The 25,175-nt window shown below is 33.9% G+C and overlaps 1 protein-coding gene across 2 annotated transcripts in view; it reads left to right on the top strand.

Annotated features, from left to right (window-relative positions):
* Nucleotides 1-25,175, top strand: part of TFEC (transcription factor EC) — a 139,183-nt gene that overhangs the window by 42,980 nt on the left and 71,028 nt on the right. Inside the window, exon 1 of one of the 2 annotated variants that reach the window (XM_007089154.3) lies at nt 21,234-21,319. The exons of the other annotated variant lie outside the window; for it this stretch is intronic. The gene's annotated coding sequence lies outside the window, so the exon portion shown is untranslated. Of the gene's footprint in view, nt 1-21,233; nt 21,320-25,175 lie in introns of those variants that run through there. 2 annotated transcript variants of the gene reach the window in all.

The raw sequence follows: 25,175 nt of genomic DNA, 5'->3' as shown, positions 1-25,175 counted from the left end.
AATACCCACTTTCTCTTTTGATTTCTTTTTTGATGATGGGTTATTTAGAAGTATATTATTTGTTCCAAATGTTTGGTGATTTTCCAGAGATCTTTCTGTTTTGATTCTGTTTTGATTACAGAGAACATACTTGATATGACTTTTTTTTTTAATGTATCGATATTTGTTTTGTTGCCAATACTATGTTCTATCTTGGTAAAATTTTCATCTACACCTGAAAACTGTGAATTTGTTGTGGTTGGGTGGAATGTTCTACAGACAGCAACTAGATCAAGATGGTTGATAATGTTATTTAAGACTTCTATATTCTTCATGATTTTCTGTCTTCTACCAATTATTGAGAAAGAGCTATTAAAATCCCCAAGATTTCAATATTTTCCATTTCTTATTGTAGTTCTATCAGTTTTTGCTTCACATATTTTGAATTTGTCATTAGTTGCATGACTGTTTAAAATCATTATGTCCTCGGGGAGCCTAGGTGGCTCAGTTGGTTAAACATCAGACTTCGGCTCAGGTCATGATCTCCTTCCTGGTCTGTGAGTTCAAGCCCTGCATCGGGCTCTGTGCTGACAGCTCAGAGACTGGAGCCTGCTTCAGATTCTGTGTCTCCCTCTCTCTCTCTCTGCCCCTCTCCCACTTGCACTCTCTCTCTCTCTGTCTCTCAAAAAATAAACATTAAAAAAAAAAGGAACTGCTTAAAATCATTATGTCCTTGAAACTTTCCTTATTGTGAAATAGACTTCTTTATAGTTGCTAATATTCTTTGCTCAGAAACCTACTTCAACTGGTATTAATTTTCTTTTGACTAGTGTCAGTATAATATGGCTTTTTCCATTCTCTCATTTTTAAAGGATTTTGCTTTATATTTAAAAGGTATTTCTTGTAAGGAGCATACAATTGGATCTTACTTTTTTTTAATTAAAATTTTTTTTGATGTTTTTTATTTTTGAGGGAGAGAGAGAGAGAGAGAGAGAGAGAGAGTGAGGGGCAGAGAGAGAGGGAGACACAGAATCCAAAGTTAGGTCCAGTCTCTGAGCTGTCAGCACAGAGTCCCACGTGGGGCCAGAACTCACAAGATTGGGAGATCATGACTCAAGCCGAAGCTGGATGCTTAACCGACAGAGCCACCCAGGCGCCCCGGGTCTTAAATATTGCAATCTTATAATCTTTGCCTGTGAATCTAGGTAATAAGACCATTTACATTTAATGTAGATTAGTAATTATTAATTTGCATCATTTAAATCTATCATCTTAATATTTGTTTTCTTTTTTCCATCCATTTTTTTGTTCTCCTTTTCCTCTTTTTCTGACTTTTTTTTAGAATAATCAAATTATACAAACAGTGTTTATGACTTCATTTTATCTTTTTTATTGAGTTATTCATTATAATTCTGTTTATTTATTTTAATTGTTACTTTAGGGTTTATAGTTTATATCTTTGACTTATCAGAGTTCAGTTGATATACCATTTTATGTGTACTAATAGAAACTTATAATGGTAGATTTCTATTTCTTCTCTCCCCATTCTTGTGCTGTTTTTCATTAATTTTACTTTTATATATATTCTACACCTTGCTTTGTATGTTATAATTTTTGTTTAAATAGTCAATAATCTTTTAGAGAAATTTAAATAGAAAAACAAATCTTATATATTTGCCCATAAAATACTGTTTGTAGTCCCCTTTTTCCTTTAACATTTCTTAAACTATGGATTTTCTGGTGATGAATTCTTTCAGATTTTGTATGTCTGGAACAGTATTTCACCTTCATTTTCAAAAGATATTTTTGTTGAGTTTAGAAATCTAGGTTTATCATTTGTATCTTTTAATACCTTAATGATGCTATTTTACTGACTTCAGTGACAGAAATCTGCTGTCATCTTTATCTTTGTTCCTCGGTACATAACATGTTTTTCTTCTCTATTTTTAAGATTTTGTCTTTAGCACTGACTTTGAACAATTTAGTAATGATATGCCATGATATATAGGGCTTGGGGTTAATTGAGATTCTTGGATCCATGGGTTTACAGTTTTTATCATGTTTGAAAAGTTTGGGGTCATTATTTTTCCCAATATTTTTTTCTATTCTCTCTCTCTTCTTAACCTTGGGGACTACAATTGCACATATTTCAGTCTACTTGAAGTTGCCATGCAGCTAACTGACATTGTGTTCATTTTTATTGTTGTTGTCATTCTTGTTTTACTCTGTGTCTCCTTTTAGATTGTTTCGTTAGGACTTTAAGCTTCCTAACCTCTTTTTCTCAGCAGTGTCTAATCTGCTGTGATTCTAATCCAGCACGGTTTGCATCTCACAGACTGTTGTTTTCATCTCTAGAAGTTCATTTTGAGTCTTTTTTATGTCTTCTACAACTTTACATAATTTTTCAAATTTACAATAGTTATAATAATGTTTTAATGAGGCTTTCTTCTAATTCTTGAAGATTGATTGATTTTTCTTGATTGATTTTTCTCTCATGGGTTGTATTTTCCTGATCTTCGCATCTTTGATAATTTTTTAACAGATGCCAGACATTGTCAATTTTACCTTATTGGATGCTGAATATTTTTGTATTCTTTTTTTTAATGCTTGTTTATTTTTGAGAGAGAGAGAGAGAGAGAGAGAGAGAGAGAAGGGCAGAGAGAGAGGGAAATGCAGAATCTGAAGCAGGCTCCAGGCTCTGAGCTGTCAGCACAGAGCCTGAGGCGGGACTGGAACCCATGAACCCTGAAATAGTGACCTGAGCTGAAGTCGGACGTTTAAACAACTGAGTCACTCAGGCACCCCGATAGTTTTGTATTCTTATAAATATTTTTAAACTTTTTCTGGGACACAATTTAGTGACTTGGAAAGAAATTGAAAATTTTGGGTTAATGTTTCAAAGTTTTCTTTTGAGTAGGACCTGAGCAGTGCTAGACCCAGGGTTAAGTATCCTCATAATTGAGGCAGGATCTTTCTGGGTTCTCTACCCAAAGCCTGTGAATCATGCTTTCCAGAATGGCTGCTATCTCTAATCACTTCAGTTGGGTTTGTTTTTGCTTTGGTTTGGTTTGGGTTGGGTTGGGTTATTTTTCTGACATAAATGCACAGATCAGTACTTGGCTGAATACTTTGAGAGGGATACCTGCAGATACCTGGAGTTCTTTCTCTGTACAGCTCGTTTCTCCCCAGACATTGTCTAGAGAACTCTAGCCACCTATGCCTCCCCATATCCTCATTTCTGTTTTCTCCACTCATTGAGTCTGCCAGCGTGTACCTGGGTTGACTTTCTCTGCACCACAACCTGGGAACTCTCATAGCAGTAAATTAGGGAAATGCACTTACTTTTTTCTTAAATGTCTCCTGTCTCTCAGGGATCATTCTCTTACTGACTCATGTCCAGTCTCCTGAAAGTTGTTTTATCAAATTTTTTTTTTTTTTGGTCATTTTTTGGTTGTTTCTGTTAGGAGGCTAAGTCCAGTGCCTGTTTCTTTGTCTTTGTCAGCTGCAGGAACATTCAGTTTATACTTTCCTAACAATATTTCTATTACTGTTTTAATGAGGTTTAGCAATGTGCTAGCAATAATTATAAAGTAATCTAGGGGCGCCTGGGTGGCTCAGTCGGTTGAGCATCTGACTTCGGCCCAGGTCATGATCTCACAGTCTGTGAGTTCGAGCCCCGCATTGGGCTCTGTGCTGATGGCTCAGAACCTGGAGCCTGCTTCCAATTCTGTGTCTCCCCTCTCTCTCTGCCCCTTCCCTGCTCATGCTCTGTCTCTCTCTGTCTCAAAAATAAATAAAAACATTAAGAAAAAAAATTAAAAAAATAATTATAAAGTAATCTTTAATAGCTGTTAATTAGAATATCAATGAAAACAGAAACAATATGGTACAATATGTACTGAATAGAAGCACCTAGGAATGTAGGTTATGTAGTAAAAAGATCACAGAAACAATAATAGAAATATCTGGTCCTTGAATGAAACTTCCAATTGATTAGTTTGTCATATTTTAAGCTTTCTGTTTATTATTGGTATTCTTATTTGCAAAACAGATATTACTACAGCTGTTCTATATTCTTCACAGAATGGTGAAATCTTTGGGATATCATGTATATAATATTACTTTGAAAAATCAACATTTTGTATAAGATCTCTTTAAGAGTTTTACATTTTATTTTATAAAATATTACAAATGGTTTTGCAGTATTTAGTTCATGTATATTTCCTATGTTTCTTACATATTTTGCAGGGAAAGCTCGTAATATGAAAACACTAAAGAAGTCTGAATAGACTATAAAATCACTACATAACAAATATTACAAAATATTTGTATGTTTAATTCATTTGGAATTATATTTCTATTCTTTTTTATACATACATATTTCTATCTTTTTTGATAATATCTACATAATTAAGTAAGGATTAAAATTAAAGATGAAATAGCATGAAATAGCATTGGGAAAAAAAAGCCATATTTAAATGACAGACATTACTGTAGCATTGATTCCAAACTGTGGGGCCTATTGCTTTTAAAAGCACAACTTCAAACACAATGCTAAATTTGTTTTAAATGTAACTATGGAATTGCTGAGAGGAATCTTTTCCCATTTATGTCAGAGATGAAAGATGATTTGTGATAATGCATAGCTATTTTCCTGTCATCATAATTGGACTTACTTGGTAAACTGAATTAACAACATAGATGATCAGGGAGCCTGCCCATTGATATCTAATTACACATATAACTAGTGATAAAAAATTTTAGATCACAGTTTGTGCTTTTAAAATATAAATACTTTTCTTTCATAAAATGCCATATACATTTGTATATTCATATGAATATAATATTGTAAGATCATAGAATGAAATTTACTCTAATTTAGCAAACTAGGAATATAATTTTGACTTGGTAAAACTTATTACTTTACTTGCTTAAATTTATACTAATGATAAAGATATATTATATCAAGTTTAGGAACTTAATCTGTGAGTAGGACAAATCTGAATTCAGATGCTGGCTCCGTTAGTAGGCTTGCCAGATAAGATATATGATGTCCGACTATATTTGAGGGTCAGATGAACAATACATTTTTTTTTTCCGGCATATGTACGACCCACACATACATACATTTGGGACATGCTCACACTAAAAAAAAAAATCAGTTTTGTGTGAAATTAAAATGTATCTGGGCATCCTGTATTTTTATTTGCTACATCAGGCAGCCCCATCCACTAATCATCACCTAAGTATTGATCCTCTTCATTCTCAGGTCCAGATCTGTCTCATTCTTTCTAAAACTGATTTTGTCTTGGTCATTTCAATACCTGTATGGGTAATATCTTTAATATTTTGGTGTTCTAATTTCTTGATCTGTTTTCCTCCAAGGAGTCTTGGACTTTATTATGTTAACCATCCTTTTACATGATTATATTCTAGACATTATTACAAATACAGGCACATCTTTCATGATCTTTAATTCCATGAATTTCATCACCAACTAACACATTTTTTTTTAATTTCATATCATTGAAGACACCCAAATACAGTATTATTATTATTATTATTATTATTATTATTATTTTTTACTCCACTGGGACCTACACCCCATTGATCCTTCCACCATTTCATTGTCTTTATCCTTTATGACTGTAATTCTCTCCTTATTCAATAGATTCCACAGTTCTTCATGGCAGTATAGAATTACTGTTATATAGAGCTGGACTACCTGGAATAAAAAGGCTTAAACCCTGCCTTCACCATTTATTAGCTATAACCTCCAATGATTTACTTAATTTTCTGCTTCTGTTTCAGGTTATTTATAAAAGAGAAATGATAACAGTTATACATGCAACATAAGGTTATTGTGAAGAAAAAATAATTTATATAATATACTCAGAACACTTCCTTCTTGGTACATAGTCTACACTGTAGGGTTAGTTTTGTTGTTATTGTCACCATTATTAACATTATCATCATTGGCAATGTCAAAATGCCTTTGTTCACACTCTCAAATTCTTTGTCCATCTATTCCTTCACTTTTCTTGTCTACCAAAACGTCAATTCTATTTAAATCCAACTGTATTCTGGACATGCCCATAGAAAGTAGACAGGAAAAAAACCCAAACAGGCTGTCTGGTTTCACTTTAAGTTAATAACTGTGAATTTCATTTTTTTTTCTGGTTTTCCAGAAATCCAATTACATTTCCGAGATTCATTCCATCTCTGCTTCAAATCTCTCCTTTCTCACCTACCTTGAATGACTCTCCCCACTCTTATATTCTACTTCACCAAAGAAATGTGAACCATCAGAAGAGAACTTCCCCAAACTCTCACACCCATGTTTCCAAGCTCTCTGAGTCTGTCCACACCCCCTGGCTTCTCTCCCTCCATTCTGAATGGACTCTTGGTGCCCCTACCATGACCAGTCCTCCCATTTATGCACTGCATCTACTCTCCTCCTGTATGTTTGCATTTATTATCTAATAGGCACCTCAAAGTTAACAAGTCCCAAAACACACTGCTAATTTCTCTAGCAGATTAACCCATCTCAGGAAATGGCAACCCCATCCTCAGGACAGTTCCTTAGGACACAGCACTTGGCTCCTCCCTTCCTCTCACAGCCCAGATACTTTGCATGAGGCTTTAAAGAGCACCTGACATACCAAAAGGTTAATTTTCCTAGTCCTAGTTTTATAATATGGATTAAATAGATGATAAATAGTAGCAACTACCCAAAATTTGGGGAAGAATTAAACCAATAATGCATGAAAAATGCTAATCACAGTGTCTAGTAAATATTCAGTAAGGGTATCAATTATTTTTACTATTATTAATACGGTTCCTTTTTCTGTTCCTTCTTATCTAGACTATACTAATGTAGATCAATATACATACACATGCACCTGAATATAAAATACCATGGATGTGACTGTTATCAGGTGTGTATTAATACAAAATAATACCATTTACTCCAGTTCTGTAGAAGAGCGATTCCTTTTGGACTACTTATATGAGTTTAGTCTGAGAAGTACCTAAAATATCTCATCACTAGGGGTAATGTTTTATGATGTTAAGAGCTCAACTTGAGCCAGACCTCCTGAACTTAAATTTTGCCTCCAGTGTGACTTTCTTACTTCAACTCTACGCCTCAATTTTCTCATCTGTCTTATGGGCATTATTAGTACCTCCTCATAGGATTGTTCAACTTTTTCCATATTTGTGTCGTTTTTAATATGATTACTGAGATACTATAAGCACTTTATAAGTGTTCATTTTTGTTTTTATTATAATGAAGTGGTTTTCCCCATATGAAGGTTCAAGGCATAAATTCAAAAGATTATATAATCCTTTGATTATATAGGATTTCACAACTTCAAAATGTAAATCACAGTGTGATTTTGCCCCAGATCCTTTGTCTCTCTCTCTCTCTCTCTCTTTTTTTTTTTGTATTTACATCTTTCTGGAACAAGACAGGATGATTGTAGCTGCACTTAAAGTGCAGGGAATATCATCAATATGTTTGTCAATTTAATTTAGTCATTAGAGAGCTATTAAGCACTAATTGTATGTTGTGCACTAAGTTTTGTTGGTAGTGTTCAATGGTGATTAAGCTGAAAATGATTTCCATTCTCTTTGAACTTATGAAACAAGGAAGAGATATTTTCACAGAAATTACTAGAAGCTCAACTATTCCTTTTATTTTTGATTCCTGTGTTAGATTAAAGATCCAGCCAGATTCATGGCATCATATGGTGCCAATTTTTAGGCAGCGCTACAACAACACTGGGATACATTGGCTAAAGAGTGCTAATTTGCTCAGGTTTCTTCCATGCAGTTCCTTACATAACTGGTAAAATCTAATTTGGTTTCTCTTCCACTGAAGTAGCCACTGTTGCTCAGTGGAAATAAATTTGAAAAAGAGAAACCCTGGGCCACCTGGGTGGCTCAGTCGGTTAAGCGTCTGACCGGCTCAGGTCATGATCTCACGGCTGGTGAGTTCGAGCCCTGCATCGGGCTCTGTGCTGACATCTCAGAGCATGGAGCCTGCTTTGGATTCTGTGTCTCCTTCTCTCTCTGTCGCTCCCCCACTTGTGCTCTGTCTCTCTCTATCAAAAATAAATAAATGTAAAAAAAAACTTAGGAAAAGAGAAACCCTTCATGGATGCTGGGGTGTCCCAGTTGGGTATTTTGCATCTTATGTCGGCAGGTTCCAAGTGGAACTCTAGATTATGCCTCCAAGCCTGAGACCAGGCAGCTGTCAGAGGTCTGAAGTCAGCAGGTATAGGCAGTCACAAAGCTGAAGGAGAGAATGCCACTCAGCATCTGGCTGTTTACCAGAGCCAATGATTCACTTTATTGCCTACTGTTAAATATGCTTCCCACATGTTTGTTGCTCAAAAAACTGAGGAAAACCCAACAACTAAAGAAATTGAAGAACATTTGGTTGATAGAGTAGGCAGAAGAAAATAAACTTACATTCTGATAAGATTTTGGAACAAAATAAGTGTAGGTTAGTTACATCTATTCTGAGTCTATAGTACTGTGAAAGGCAAGAATATTCCAAATAATTGAATTTGATGTTTAGAACATGTAGTAAATCCCTTATTTTGAGTATAAAGAAGATACTACCCATACTAATTAAAAGAAAATGCTTATTTTCATTAAATAGATTTTGTACAAGTCCCTTAACATATTAGTTAGGAAGGGGTAATGCATTATTGGCCTGTGGGGTAGCCCATAAGACCAGCTCTGGCCATAATAGAAAATATGCATAGAAAAACCTTACAATATTTTAAAAATCCACTCCTGTCTTCTTTGGAGCAACACACCTCTATGTTTCATATTTAGAGGCCTGAGTTCGTAACTTCTGAGGAAAACTTTGTATTATTCTCATTGGAAGACTTAAGTGCTAATTCTTCCATAAATCTAAATGATCTAATTTTAGAGAGTGGGTTACCTTTTTATTTTTAAGCAAATAATTATGCATTATATGGCAGCTGAGAGTCCCAGAAGTTGGGTAGTAGCAGCTTTGTAGTTCTTATTCACAGGAAGACCCCATATGGAAGCCAGAAGAGGCGTTTCATAGTATTAGCATTCCCACCCAGATGTTCTCCTTCAGTAATCAAAGAACTCAGTAGTGTTTGGTTTATTTTTATGACCCCCACAGAGACCAAATATGCATGAAAAGTTGACCTTGGGTTTGTCAGTGTATGAGTAAACCCACTGGTGACCTCCCATGACTTTTCTCAGTAGTAGCATCTCAAATGGTCGCACTCTCAAATACTTAGACATGCATTTTCATATGGGTTTCTTTTCCTTTTTCTATTTAGCTATTATTTGCAGGTAAAATTATGTTTGTTTTTAATACTTTTTCTTTGAAAATAAGAAATGTTTTATTTTTAACACATTTTTATAAATGTAGGTAGGTTTCTCAAATTTGATCACAGTTTGCTGGGCCAGATTTCCTAGATAAGAACTGCCTATTTTTACTTAAATCCTCATGTACTGTTACTCGGTTTTAACAATTCATGTTTTAGCCTACCATTTTCTCATAAGAATTCGATGAGGGATTTTTTAATGACTTTTCCATTCATAAGCATATTCCCCTTTGTATAACCTTCACTTACAGTGCATATAGTTTTTCAAAAACTTTGGTCCTCTGTTTGTGGAGTGTAGGCATCTATTATTAATAAAATATTGGTAGATTTTTTTTCTGAATTATCTTGAGAGAATAATGTTCTATTACTCTGAAAAGAAGTGCTTCAGAATGAGGTATTCTTACAGAAAAATCATTATATACACATATGTTCATAAGATACACTATTAAATTTAGTAGTCCCATCACATGTAAGCTTCAGATATTGTTGCTTTAATGCATTCCCTTACTACTTTGATAAAAGCCTTAAGATGTTGCCACTAGTTCTTTGATGATTTCCTCTGATGTTACAGTACCTTTCTTTTTTCCTCCAAAAAATCTGTTTTGCATAAACATGAGAAGTCAAGGCAGTTTGAGTTAACGAGTAAAGAGATTCAAGTTTTAGCAACAAATGTACATATATTTGTGATCAGTTCTCTCACACATTATGGCCTTCTATTCTAAGTAAAGGAAGTTTATTTTAGATTTCTGAAAAATATAACCATTATCTTTAAAAGAAGCCCAAATAAGCTATTTAATTTTATAATTTTGAAGTTTATTCAGCCTTTTTTGCATTGAATTAATGAGATTTATTAATAAAATTTAGAGAGAAGAGTCATATTGACCTAGATATTGGCTTATTCTTATTCATTTCCTCCATCATTCCTGCCTGACTTCTGAATGTGTCCTGCATTCTGTTGGATTCAGGAATGGATGGGTTTCTTTTAAATGTTTAGTTCTAGCTTCTAAATCTGTTTGTGGCAATTGCCTTTAACAAAACCCATTGCAGATTACTTATTATGTCCCTAGTTAGGTTTCATGTTCCTGTAGCGATGCACTATTAGCAAATTAATAATGAGCTTTACTTTGTTCATTTAACTATGAAGTTCTGCTTTCAATTAGACTAGAGCTAATGATACGGTATTGTGTACTTGAAATTTGATGACAGAGGGTATCATCAGTGTTTTCACTATAAAAAAAAGGAGTTGACTCTGTAAGGTGATGGATGTGTTAACTATCTTGATCATGGTAATTATTTCACACTATATAAGTACATCAAACCATTACATTGTACACTTAAATGTATACAATTATATTAGCCCATTATTCATCAATAATGCTGGAAAAAATAAAATAAAATAAACTAATATTCAGAATTAAATAATACTAGTCAAACAACTCCAGATTTACTTTTGATACCAGGTGGTGTCCATCTTATATCACTTCTTTTTATCAACATCTTGTCAAAGTTATAGGTTGTAAATGTTTCCCTGAGCCCATGTAAACCATTTAGTTGTTTCTTCTTCATATGTAATGCAATCCTTCTAATGCATATGCTGTATTATATATATATTTTTTGTAACCAAGCATGTTCTTCTGTGGCTCTATTCTAGAAAAGAATGCCATTCTACCAACTCTCAGTGGTACCTGTGGGATTGCATTTATCTCATTGTGCTAAAATGTCATTTTCACTTTGCTACCTATACTCTGTGAATTGATAATATAGACATCTAAAACCTAACTATTGTGCCTGATACTTTTACCTGTTTTTCCTTTTCTCTAAAATTAAGGTTACAGGTACCACTTTCAGTATTGTTCCTTCTTGTCATCCTATTGTGTCTCTCTAATACTTGATTTATAGCTTTATATCAGATTGCGAGCTGAAGGTGAACAGTTGTAGGTCTGCATATTGTGTGAGAGATACATCTCTTGCCCCTTGTTTTGTGAAACATCTGATGTGATCATGAAGCTCTGTCTTGTAGGAGTTAGAGTCACCAACAGCCATACGTGTGTGTGTGTGTGTGTGTGTGTGTGTGTGTTCTCTTTATTTCAGAGCTGTTATCCAAAACAGGAGAGCCTAACAGAGAACACAAAACCTGTGAAATTCCTGGCTTTTTAAAAGCTCAGCTTTGCCTGCTTTGAATTGAAGCCAGACAATGAAGTACAGTTTTCTCCCTGATTAGCAAGATCTATACACAGGAGAAAAGAATCACTTCTGAACACACCATTACTTGTCACAGATTTTCAGATATACCAACATGGTTACTGACATTTGCCAACTCTTTTTTTTCTCTTACTTAACATAAGGAGTTCTCAAAGGGTTGAAGTTTACAATATTCTAACTTTTTAATTTCTGAAGTGTATTACCTCTTTTTTTTTTAAACCACAATATTCAATTATATATGCAAGCAAAAGCACCTAGCACAACTTCTGGTGCTCAGTACATATGCCCGAAATTACTTGAATCTAGAACTGATATTTGAGGAGAGTTTTGCTTAGATTTTATGATAGTTTACCCACCTTCGCTAGCATTTTCGTTGTTTATATTTTCATTTCTTTTTTTTTTTCCTTTGTATATCTTTTTTTTTAAACCACAATATTCCATTATATATGCAAGCAAAAGCACCTAGCACAACTTCTGGTGCTCAGTACATATGCCCGAAATTGCTTGAATCTAGAACTGATATTTGAGGAGAGTTTTGCTTAGATTTTATGATAGTTTACCCACCTTCGCTAGCATTTTCGTTGTTTATATTTTCATTTCTTTTTTTTCCTTCGTATATCTTCCTCCCTTTTCCTCCTTAGTTTATCAAAGAAATGAAAGGAAGCACAATCGTATGGGAAATGTAACACATACAAATGTTATATGGAAAGATAAGGCAATTCACATAGCTTACACCCAGTGCAATAGTGTTTTTACATGCTAGTCTAGACACACCCAGTTATTTGCATCTTGGGAAATATTCCAGTTAGCAGATTTAACAGATTCTTCTTGTTTAAATCTCACAACAGGAGATAGATGCTCAAGCTACATATACTAAGTATCTTGGGAAATTATTAACATTCCCTTTAGGGAAGCCTCCACAAAATAAGAACATATTTCATTCTGAATTTCCTAAGCCATAGCAATGTATCTAATCTCTTTTGTCATTTAAACTCTGTCAAAATAAAAGTGAATAACCCGATGTTAATTCTTTAACCATTTGACATAATAATATTCTCACAAACGCAAAGGCCATGCATGGAATATGGCGAATGTGGGTTAATCTAAATTGTATGGGTTCCAAATGGCAATAGTGGGGTTGGGAAAGTGGTTTGGAAAGTGTAGGATGGTTTTTGTTGGCTATGATATTAGTGGATAGATGTTGTGAATGTGACTCCATGTTTGTACTTGCTGAGTTCAGTGCCATTGACCCAGGCACTCAAGGCTGACTATCACAACACTGTGCAATTTCTGCATTAGAATAGATTCTTAATCTGGAGTAAGAAAATAAATAAAAATGGAGTGCTTGAAATGTGATTGTAAAACAAAAATAAGATTAAAATATCAATCTTTCTATTTATAATTTCTGATTTTATGTCCTTGTAAAAATTTAAGGGAAAGGACTTTGCAAATGATGATTTGGGTATTTGTTTTGGCTTCTCTCTTGGGCACCCATGTGAACAAACATATAGGTATGTATATACATATTTATTTTTTAATTAGGAAATAAGAACAAATCATGTTGGCTATTTCCTAATATACTATCCATTAAAAAAAACACTAGTCCTGCCAAAGCAATCATTTTATTGGGATTTGTTGACATCCTTACTGAAGTTTTATGAGCCTCATTTTCCTTTCCTTTCCCACAACATGAAGTATCTATTGACTGAAGTGAATTTAGATAACATTGATATTTCTTGTTACCATGAGTATGAGATAAAAGTCTAACAGAGCATTTATACTTTGCTTTATTCTACTCTTCTCGTTCAGTTCATATCTAGATCTTTCCCCCCTTCCATTTCTTCTTATTTTACTTTGTCAGAATATAGTTTTATATAGTTAAAAATGTCAATGAAAAATTATAAATTAAAACAAGAAATGTGCATTGATGAGTGCATGGGATTTTTTTTTAAACCTCTAAAGGAATTTTAAAAATACCTCAAAATGGAAACGCAGAAAAATATTTCCACAAAATCTTCTTCCAAATCTCTGATCTTATTACCCTTTCCAAATTTTCTTCCTTTAAACATAAGTGTATTGTCAATTATTACAGTTTTGGGGTGCCTGGATGAGCTCAGTCAGCTAATTGTCTCCCTCTGTCTCTTCCCTTCTCATGCACATGTGCACGTTCTCTCTCCCTCTCTCTCAAAAAAAGCACGATTATTATAGTTTCCTCAGGAAAACTTTGTTTACTTGCAGTGAAATATATATTTGTGAAATGTCTCTCTCATATTTTTATGTTTCTCTGAAAGATGACTATTTCCCCCTTGTAGATAGATTCTGGAAGGTGTTTTTTGCATAGATCTTAAGAACAAACATCATAGGGGCGCCTGGGTGGCTCAGTCGGTTAAGCATCCGACTTCGGCTCAGGTCATGATCTCACGGTTCGTGAGTTCGAGCCCCGCATCGGGCTCTGTGCTGACAGCTCAGACCCTGGAGCCTGTTTCAGATTCTGTGTCTCCCTCTCTCTGCCCCTCCCCCGTTCATGCTCTGTCTCTCTCTGTCTCAAAAATAAATAAACGTTAAAAAATTAAAAAAAAAAAAAAGAACAAACATCATAATACTGACAAACATACATACATTCATACATAGAGTTTGTCTTTATTTTAGTTCTTATCTCTCCAAATCATGATGATCAGAATTATCATCTTCAACTACTCTGTCTGTCTGTTCCCCCTCCTATTCTTGTACCTATTCTCTTTGCTTATTTGTATTTATAGTGAAATGGCTCAGAATAAAGCTCACAGCTCTTTACTGGTGGACTGAATTTGTTTCTTAGGTGACATTATGGAAAAACAAACCTTCATTAAAGAGTTATTCCTTGGGAAAAGTTGATATGTTAAAGGATATTAGGAGAATGATACAGTTTTCGCCCTAATAGCAAAAATCCCTGTTCTCTCTTATCAACATGTGAGAGAATTGCAGGTTAATTTCCTTTAAATTAACCGTTGATAGCTTTAGTCAGTGAATGATAAACAGAAGTGATGAGTGTCACTTCTTGCAGAAGCTTTAAGAACCTCTATCCACATCTTGTTTCCCTGCCTCAGTGGTATTGGAAGCTTATATGGAATTGGAGTCTCCATTATCAAGGATCCTTTAGAAACTGTGTGGAACAGAGCTCTCCACTTTTCCACACTGGTCACGTAGAGTTTAAACAGCATTTTGTTCTTAACATTCTGGTTCTTTTTGGAATTGTTTGTTTCAACAAAATACCCTATCCTCCCCTGTCAGACAGAGATCAACTGTATGACTTTGGCAGACTGTAAAGACTTGTCATTTTTCCAATCTCTAGGGAGTTGCAATGTCAATCATGGGACATGCCATCTCATTTGGAACATCCTAACATTACAAAGAAAGAAGCTTTATGCTTTTATTTATTTTATGGATAATACATCGTTCAGTCTAACAGTGCTCAGATTAGATGACAGCCTCCATGGAATATTATTGATTTCTGGAATTTTATTTGTAATAATTCCTTCACAAACTTGAATATATCTTCCCTCTTTACCTTAAAATTCATTACATTCCAAATGCAAATGCTTTGGGGAAGGAGAATATTTTAAGTGTTATCACTCATTTATACCTTAGTGAATAAAGTATGTAATGAATTAATTAGACAGTCTTCTAAAACTAGTTTTAGCAGCAAAGTGGGCAACATAATAAGGAATCACAGCACCTATCGGCAAAAGGGGAAAGGACATAGAGAGTTCGTATTAAAGACAAGTGTTGCCTACTTCATAATTTTCAGAAGGGCTGGTTCTTGTTGAATACTCTAGTGTATGCCAAGATCAAGATCAGACATAAACTCTAGGGAAATCTTAAAGCCTTTGGCTTCATAGAAGAATTAAATTATATTAATGCCTTAAAAGTTTCTAGAGACTTCTTATTCTTCAAAACTGAATTGTTGGGGACAGAAAAACTTGAAAAAGTCATTTGATTCTCTTGATAGAGTTTACCCATTTTCATTCAACAATGATAAGTCCATGCACTTCTGCTGGTACTGGTGGATTAATGACTTGATATTTCTGAAAGTTAACTGAGGTAGATGAAGAGTATTTTTTAAATTATGTTTAATTATTTTTAATGTTTATTTTTGAGAGAGAGAGAGAGAGAAAGAGAGAGTGGGGGAGGGGCAGAGAGCGAGGAAGACACAGAATCCGAAGCAGGCTCCAGGCTTGGAGCTGTCAGCAAGGAGCCCGATGCGGGGCTCACACCCACAGACCATGAGATCAGGACCTGAACTGAAGTCAGGTGCTCAACCAAATGAGCCACCCAGGCGCCCTGATGTAGAGTATTTTAGAAGAAAGAACTAATACTTCAATTGTATAATGGTATGCACATTTTACAGGTGTTCCACGGCCCTTGTGCCTGGTTGCCTTTTGTTAAGGACATAATAACTTTGATAGAATAAAACTTAAGTTCAATTTTATATTTTAAAAGTTTACAAATATTATACTTGCTAGTGTGCTAATGAAAGAGTAGAAATAAAAATAAGTTTCAACGTTCATATTTTAGTGGGATTGACTCCTAAATGTTAGTCTGTAGTTCTTAAATGATATCAGAATTCAAGATCAGATTTGATATTTGGTGTTTGTTAAAGTGCTACTCAGGCAAAGTCTGGGGTTCTGATATAAAAACATGGAATATTCACTTTCTGACTTTTGCACTTCGGCAAACTGAAAGTGAAATCAGAATTTTAAATAATCAATGCCAATTATTTGCCAAGTGACTTAATTATAAAATTAATCTCTTTAAAAGCATGATTCCTCTTCATGAGTGACATAAATTTCAGTTCTGCATACTCACAATTGATTTTGTTTGCTTATTTTCTATGGTAATATTGATCTTGGGCTTTATTTCCAAACTTCTTAGGAGAAATACATCTTTCCTTTGATTTATTTGATTCCTTTTTAAGAGAGAAGCTGAGTTTCTTCAGTGTTTTTCAAATTGGAAAATTTCCATAGAGTAATGATTGTCTTTAACTAGGCTACTTGTTGGTAAGAAAAAAGTCATATTTATGGCCATAAATATCTTCAACATCCCCAGTGTATAGGTGTAAAATCAATTTCCATTAAAATTTTTTATTTTATGGAATAATATAAATGTTTTTCTTTTTTCGAAGGGCTAATATACTATCTTCTACTCTGCTTTTTACCTATCTGTAGAATTATTTTCCGAGTCCTTTTCCAAGAGTGTGTTAGCTGCCATTTGGCAAGAGATAGTTTTTCCCTATATGATCTGTTAATATATTTTAATGTTTAATCATTTATTTTGAGAGAGACACAGAGTGTGAGTGGGGGAGGGGCAGTGTGTGTGTGTGTGTGTGTGTGAGAGAGAGAGAGAGAGAGAGAGAGAGATTGAGAATCTCAAGCAGGCTTTGCACTGTCAGCCTAGAACTAGGAGGGCTGGATCCTACAAATGTGAGATCATGACTTGAGCCAAAATCAAGAGCTAGATGCTTACCCAACTGAGCCCCAGGCGCCCCTGATCTGCTAATATTTTTAATGCAAACATTATTTAACTTAGATATTACCTGTTATTGATTACCTTGGTGCCCCCAAATGTGTTTGACTTTAGACACCAAACAATCTCTACTTTCATGGTATTTCTTATTGAAATATCCTATTTCTTATGAAAATCAGATGTAAAAAAAAATCCTTTTATTCCTTACATCATTTTTGTTTGTTATTTTAAATGCTCCTCCATTAAATTAATTTTTCTGTCTTTAGCTATTTTATTTGAAAGAGAGAGAGCGTAGGAGCACAAGAAGGGGAGGGGGCAGAGAGCAAAAGAGAATACTAAGGGCTCCACACTCAGCAGGGTTTTATCCCACGACCCTGGGATCATGACCTGAGCCGAAATCAAGAGTTGGATGCCCAACCTCCTGAGCCACCCAGACGTCCTATTTTTAACTGTTTTAAACCATGGGTAATTTATCTTCCAAATTCTACTAGACTGTAATTTTGAGGGTTAAGAACCATAAGTGTGTATCTTTTTATCCTAGTGCCTGATCAACTGAAGGCATTCAATAGAAGCTTATTAACAAATGAGTGAATAAATAAATATGGTATTACTTTTGATGGGAAGATTAATGTAAAGAACATTAAAACTTAGTACTTAATATAGACTGTATGCTGTGTGACAGGACCAGTTCTAAACGTTGGAGCGGATGCTGTTGGTGTTGTCTATACTTCCATATACCCCTTACCATTTCAGTGAATGACAGCTTGTCTTCCAACAGCCTGCACTGGAGATTTTGTCAGAGGGGTGCCCTCGCTGTGACAGAATCCACTTTGCTTATGTGAAACTTGGGCAGGATGTGTCTGGGAATTAATTTTCCTTGGAGGCAGACTGAAAACAGTGATTGATAGATTTGGGGGAGTATAACTATCCTAGATCCTTACTCCCTGCCAAGGATAAGTCAGAGATATGTATTTTACATAACTTTCAGCATCATAAACTAAGACAGAATATTACTACTAATAAAAGAAGAAATTCTTATGATCCAATCCAACAATACACACATTTTCAGGTAAGAAGACAAAAAAATAATCAAACATTTGTAACACAGTGTGACAATTAACTATATACTATATGCTTTGAAGCTATAGGGGGGAAAAAGCATTTTACCAGTTTTTATTTTGTCAAATTACAAAAAATGCTTCTTTTCTAAGAGAGGTTTTAATATTTATGTGATCAAATATGCAATATTATTCTTTGTTGACACATTACTCTGTGGGTTATAAAATAATCACTCATGTTTTTCTAAATGATGTTTTGAAATTTTTATATTTAAATCTTTAAGATTTTAAAATTGAATTTTTGGTGTTGTAGAGGTATGGGTCTCTCTCTACTTTTATTTCCCTCTTTTTCTCTCAACACAGTGTTAGTCCCTTACCCCTAAAGTATTCATTGAGAAATGCATCAATTTCCTACTAATGTGAAGTACAATTTTCAACATATACTAAATTTCTAAAAATGTAGAAGATTTGAGTTTTCTATTATATACCAGAAATAAACTGTTTTGATTAGTGTAGTTTTATAATGTGTTCATTATCTTATATTTCAAGTATTTCCTTACTATTTTTTATTTTAAAAATATTTTGCCTATGCTTTTCATTTGTTATTCTTAGTAAATAATAGAAGAAATACCCAGTAGAATGTAACTAGAATTTTGATAAATATTAATATTGAATTTATAAATTTATTTGGTATTAAAATATATTGGTATTCACACTTAAACTAGAAATATGTGTAAATTCCATCTGTTCACACATACACACAAGTACATGTAATTCTTATCTTTCTTTCTTTTTTCCTTTTTTTGGGGGGGGCTCCTTATCTTTCAAGGAAGATTCAAGGAAAGGTCAGATATGATCTAGACTTTGAAAAAAGGAGAGTCTTGCAGCAAGACATTCTAAGCAGAAGGAAAGGAGGCGGTTTCTAATAAAGCTTGAAGTCCAGACGCAGATTTGGTTGTGAAGACTTTTGTAAGCTATTCTAGAGAATTTGGAATCAAAGTGTAGGCAGTAGGAAGTTTCTGATTGTTATAAACAAGGAGAATAAAATGATAAAATCTGTGACTTAGAAAGATAACCTTCTAGTCACATGGTTGGTTCCTCTGGCAACCAGCCCCCATCCTGACGCTGTTTAGGGGCCTAGCAAATTACCTCATTAACATAAAGCCATATGTGGTTGAGAGGGACTGTATGAATTAAAAAAAAAATGCTTCTCTCACCCTGATCAGGAATCGGGAACCAGGGTTGAAGACCAAACATGTATTTCTTATGATACAGTATTACATAAGTAGTATGCTATCCCTAAGTGTTTTGATGTATAACCTACTTTTTAAAATTAAAACTATATTTTAGCCCAAATAACATACATGTTTATTATATTAAGTATAGAAACTCTAGGTAAATAATTTTTTTTGATCATAATTATTTTGCTGGGCCACTTTAAGAGATAAGCACTGTAAACACATAGATGCCTATTTCTTTAGGTCTATGTAGCCATGTGTGTATTTACAACTTTTCAAAGCCAACATGTATGCCCATATAGTAATACAGCTTCAAAACTTACCTTCTGAATCAAAAAAATGTATTTTAAACTGTAATTTAGTCTGAAGTAGTTTCCAATATGAGTTAAAATCCCAAATGTTTCTCTTTCTTAACAGTGTTTCTTGTTAATCTTGTTTCTTTATTTCTTCTATTCATCTAAGTGACTTTTACTCTCAATTAAATATTTACTCCTTCCTATCACCTTAGGAGATTTAAATGTATGACAACATCATTGGAAAATGTAAAATGACTCAAAACTTTGCTATTGACAATGAGAACTTTTTTTCTTAATAATTTTATCATTCTTGAAGCAACATATAAAGTGCTGAGATATTTTCACATAACTTCCACTCCTTGAAAAACATAAATAATTTAATTGCATGACTTTTCTTTTTTTTTTAATATTTATTTATTTTTGAGAGAGAGAGACAGATTGCAAGCAGGGGAGGGGCAGAGAGAGACGGAGACACAGAATCTGAAGCAGGCTCCAGGCTCTGAGCTGTCAGCACAGAGCCTGATGCGGAGCTCGAATTCACAGACCACCAGATTATGACCTGAACCAAAGTTGGATGCTTAACCGACTGGGCCACCCAGGCGCCCCAACTGCATGAATTTTCAAAGCACAGTAACCTTTGCATTTAACCTCAGTAATTAATGGGAATGCTTTGCTACATATATTGTTTTAAAATATAGATTTAGATAGAGTAAGCAAATGGTGTTACTGTTATATAATAAATGCAGATTTTCTCTTTACATATTATAGTGTGGGAAAAAAGTTGCATCTTTAGATTTTTCAGCTCAAACAGATAACTAATATATAAAGTGAAATCTTTTCAAAAGTTTCATTTGTAAGGGCAGTAAATAAGTAACCAGTGCTTCTGTTGCTTAAAACTACAGATCACAGTAGAATATGAAAAATAATAATTATTATATTATTGTTAGAAATCTTATAAGCTGAACTGTGTATCTTCCATCTACATAGGAAAGATAAAATATTCTTGAACAAGATGAAAATCATCCTGGAGTCATTTTGAGAACAAAATCATACGTAAGGTAAATGTGACTATATGAAATATGGGGCATTTGATTGCCTTAAGCAAAAACTCAAAATCTATTAATACTCTAAACAAAACTGCAATTTTTAAAATATGAACATTGGTGCAGGTTGGTTTGTTGAAGACGTGTTAAATATGAGACTTTACATGTTGCAATAAATATGGGATCTTAGTCCATTTTGATAACAACCATGTACTGCTTGTGTATATTCTGGGAAGAAATGTTAATTACTGGGCAATAACGGGATCAAGGAGAGCTTTTACTGTGGCCACATTACTGTGGAGTACTTTTGTTGGAGTGCTGTTTCTCAAATTGGTAGCATATTTCAGATAAAGAAAGGAAGTCCCCCTACTTGAAACTGCTGTGTCATTTCTTCTTCCTTAACTGAAATTCCAACCAAGTTTCAGGAAATGCCCTAATGAGCCACTTCTCTTTTCTCTTTCCTCAACTAAGTGGATTCCAACCAGCCCTAACTATTCATTATTCATGATCAGATCATTTACTTTGGTTGTCTCTTTTGGCATGGTGCTTATGTTATGGGAAGAGGGATTATAATTTGGTGCTGTTTATAGAGGTGATAACACTGATAGAATCCAATCATTGCTGGTAGGTAACTAAACTGGCAGGTTAATTTTCTGTACTTTAAACAAACTGAAGACAAGTCTAATCAATACTTATTTTACTTTGGTATGTGTGGCTTGCTTATAATTATGGTTTCATCTCGCATGATCGTTAGATATCAGGATGTTAGGGTAGTTGCACTGTGATTTGCTATAATTTGGGTAAAATATATCTGAAACTTTATTAATGTCTTATTTTAATCAAGATTTAGAAATTACCATTTTTGTTCATGATAACTGAAGCAATTTCCTCTTCCAGTTTAATATTCTTGGATATTTACTAAATTGGACTGATTTAACATTTTGTTGCATTTTATAAGTTATTTTATGAATAAATGTTAATTTCTGTTTACATCTTTGCAATATATATGTTATCGGCTTTTAAAGGTAAGAAAATATGAGTTCTGTTCATAGCTGAATTAACACCAGAAAGTACTTTAGTGTATGTTATTTTTCCAGCACTAATTATTCTGTTTTTTTTTTTAATAAAGATTTGGATTTGAAAAGTTTGTGTAGGAGATGTCAAATATCCACCAATAAATTTTTATAGTAATAGTTTTCAATTGTAATAACTAATAGAGTTGTAGTAGAGACTTGGATTATCTATACATCTGTATACATACACACATATGTACACATCTATTTTTTATATATTTGTGTATGTGAATTATATTCCCATACTGTCTTAAAATGTTTCACTGGGAATAGACATTTTGAGAAAAAAACCATGAAGTAATCTTGAATTCATCTTGGGTAGCTTATTAGTAACTTATTTACTAGAAACTTTATTTAACATTGATACCAAAATAACCTTCACAATTCTTCCCTATTCAGAGACAGTGTCAACAAAGCAAAGTGAAACAGAATGTGGGGTGTATTATCAAGATTATTCAGACCATTTTGCTTTACTACTATTTTAGATGAATCTGAGTGTAGCTTTACATTTTCAAGTCGCTTTTGAATGAATAGTAAATCTTTTTACCTTTTTTTGGTAGAAATTACCTTGAATATGCCGACTTTGTGATCTCCATTTGGAGAATAAAAAGTCTTTTTTAGCTATCAAACAAGTGGAGTGTATATAATTTCCATGTTGTTTATTCCTTTGATGTTGATTATTATTGTTATTTAAAAATTTTTCAGTTTTATTACAAAACAGTAGAACAGTTAAGTGCATGAGTATATTTTATTGAACTGAAACTTGGAGCTGATGTCAAAAATGAAACAAGCTGAAAAATGTTTCTTAAGCGTCAACTTAATTTTAATGACTATGGCACAAGGTTTGTTATAAGTTCTAGATAACCAAAATAATTATGAGACATTTAAATATGATGCACATATATAGCATAAGTGAAGTTTTCAGAAACTGTAGTAATTGACACTGTGGAAGTAGGGAACAATTTTGAAAACAGTGGTTTGAATAGTCGAAAAGGAGAAATAAGGAAAGGAGAAACTGAAAGAAATATTCTTACACAATGGTTTCAAATGAATTAATAAAACATGATTCAAAGGGGATAATGATGGATACTGATACAACAATAATCATATTATACATGTGGAAATGCAATCATTAAACTCTTTGTAAATCAACGTACAAATAAAATTATCCAAAGTTTATTAGACATGCCATACTCAATTAAACATCTTCAAGGAGATGTTTAATTAACTCTTTTAGTATAAAATATTGAATTAAGCAGTGGAATGATAGCAGATCTTGAAAGATAATGTTTACAAATAGCACAGTGCAAATTTTACACTCTTTGGCAAACAAAATAAAACAAAACAAATGTAGAGTGCAAATTATAGTTTCTGCTCAGATTTTGCTGAGTGGGTTTACTAAGATCAGGAAGAGTCTGTGAGGCACAGAGCTGAGGAAAGCATTAAGAACCACCAGTGTCTTCCAAAGCATGAGCCAGTCGTAAGAGGAGAGCTTAACAATAGTCTTATAGAAAAAGACTATTTCTTTATCAAGAAACTAATGTATAAAAATATTCCTTATTTTGTTGTGAGCTACCAGCCAGTTAAGGAGTCTGTGGGTTGGGGTGCAGGTGTTTGGAGACATATCAAGATTTGGCAGACATCACTTTGAGAGCTTAGTGGATAGATAATTATGTGATTCCATTAAATTGTATTTATTGGAGCATGGGAAGTCTGGATGCTTACTCATTAGCAAAAAAAAAAAAAAAAAGAATGGTATGAGAATGTATTACAGGTGGTTTATGTTAAACATCAGAAAAATTGAGGGGATCTGTATTATTAAAAAGTGAAATAGTAAGGTTGTGGAATTTCCTCAGGTGACCAGTTACAGGAATAGGTTGGTCAAGGAGAGAAAGCCCTTGCTACGGATTTTGTAATTGCTCTCAGGATATAATAGGAGGTTGGGCCTAATGATCTTAAAGATCCATTAGGTTGCTGTTTTTCTTTTTATCTCTGCAGATTTGAAAGAGTAGGTAAGAAGTAAAAAAAAAAAAAAAAAAAAAAAAAAGGAATCTAGGAAGTAGAGGTTTAGTTTTAATAAGGATTCCCATGCTCCCTTATGTTCATTCCTAACAGTTACCATGGAAGAGTATTTGCACATCGTCTCTTGCCTTTCCTGAAACACTCTCCTCCACCACCGTACTAAAACAGATTGTGATTCACTTTCTGTGTTTTTCTACTGGGCCAGAGAATCCTTCTATCCCTCCCTTTCTTTCTGTATTTCTTATTTTGTGACCATGTTCCCAATACAGAAGTTCATATGCACATTAACAAATTAAGTTCTGAAAGATACTCAGCTTCCTTAGATGTATTTCCATACAAATAAGAATTTGAGCCAGGACTCTCTATCTGTTCAGTCAGATATTTCACTTTCATCTCCCCTTTGCCAAAAACTCATTCTATCTAACATCTTTCCCCACTCCCCCCCAAAACTAGACCAGTACCTACTACTTTGAAAATCTGTCTATAGGCAGGTAATGATCTCAGCTAGTGTCTGCAAGGAATATCTCAGCAGCTAAGATGTTTATAATGTCTGCTCCCTTTGATCCTGTGCAGACTTAAAAGGATTTGAACCTACTGAACAATCTGAGGTCTGCAATAGAAATTTTGTCAGCAGCATTTTTACCATCAAACTTTAAGTTCTGGCCAACTTTTAGGTTTCTCCTTAATTAATCTTAGGTCGAAAGGCATTGATCTTTTGGTCATATTCTCAAAAGTTTCTGTTTCCATTTAGACAATCACTTTTTCTCTTCTGTAGCTTATGATTGTCCTTCACGTGTACAAGGCTCTTTTCACATGATGTATGATTTGCTTTTTCCATCAGAATTATACCTACCATTAAAGATATTTCCCCTAAGTGTATTCTACCGTGTTTACATTCTCTATGCTCCCAAATTGTAGAACATCTATTGTTTTTATTGCAAACAACCGTTTTTTTTTGTCTTAGTGACCTTTTGAACATTTATTGTGGACATGTAGGGATATAGTGTTTGGAAAACTCTGAGCGTATCCACTCTTAGGGTAGGAACAAACCAGTGGTGAGTCTTCCCAGTGAGGTGACTGATGACACCTTCTGGAAAAGGTAGAAAATGTGTAGTTTTGTCTTGAGCAATGACTTAGTTAATATCTATGCAAGTTGGGTAAGTTGAAGGTATATAAGTAGAGGAGTGTACCAGGTGTAGCACTAAGTTTTAAGGATGCTAAGATGCCAAAGATAGCATACCTGCCAATGAGCAGGTGAGGCATTTCAACAATTAAACACACTGGCAAGTTATAAAAGTATATATCAATTCCCTATGAGTCTGGGGGTTTGGGAAGGGTTCAAAGAACCCTTGAAAAATAATTAGCTATTCTTTAGGCAGGCAAAG

Source organism: Panthera tigris, chromosome A2 (genome assembly GCF_018350195.1).
Source record: "Panthera tigris isolate Pti1 chromosome A2, P.tigris_Pti1_mat1.1, whole genome shotgun sequence".
Classification (NCBI taxonomy): domain Eukaryota; kingdom Metazoa; phylum Chordata; class Mammalia; order Carnivora; family Felidae; genus Panthera; species Panthera tigris.
Note: the sequence above shows the minus strand (reverse complement) of the source record. Positions and strands in the feature narration are given on the sequence as shown.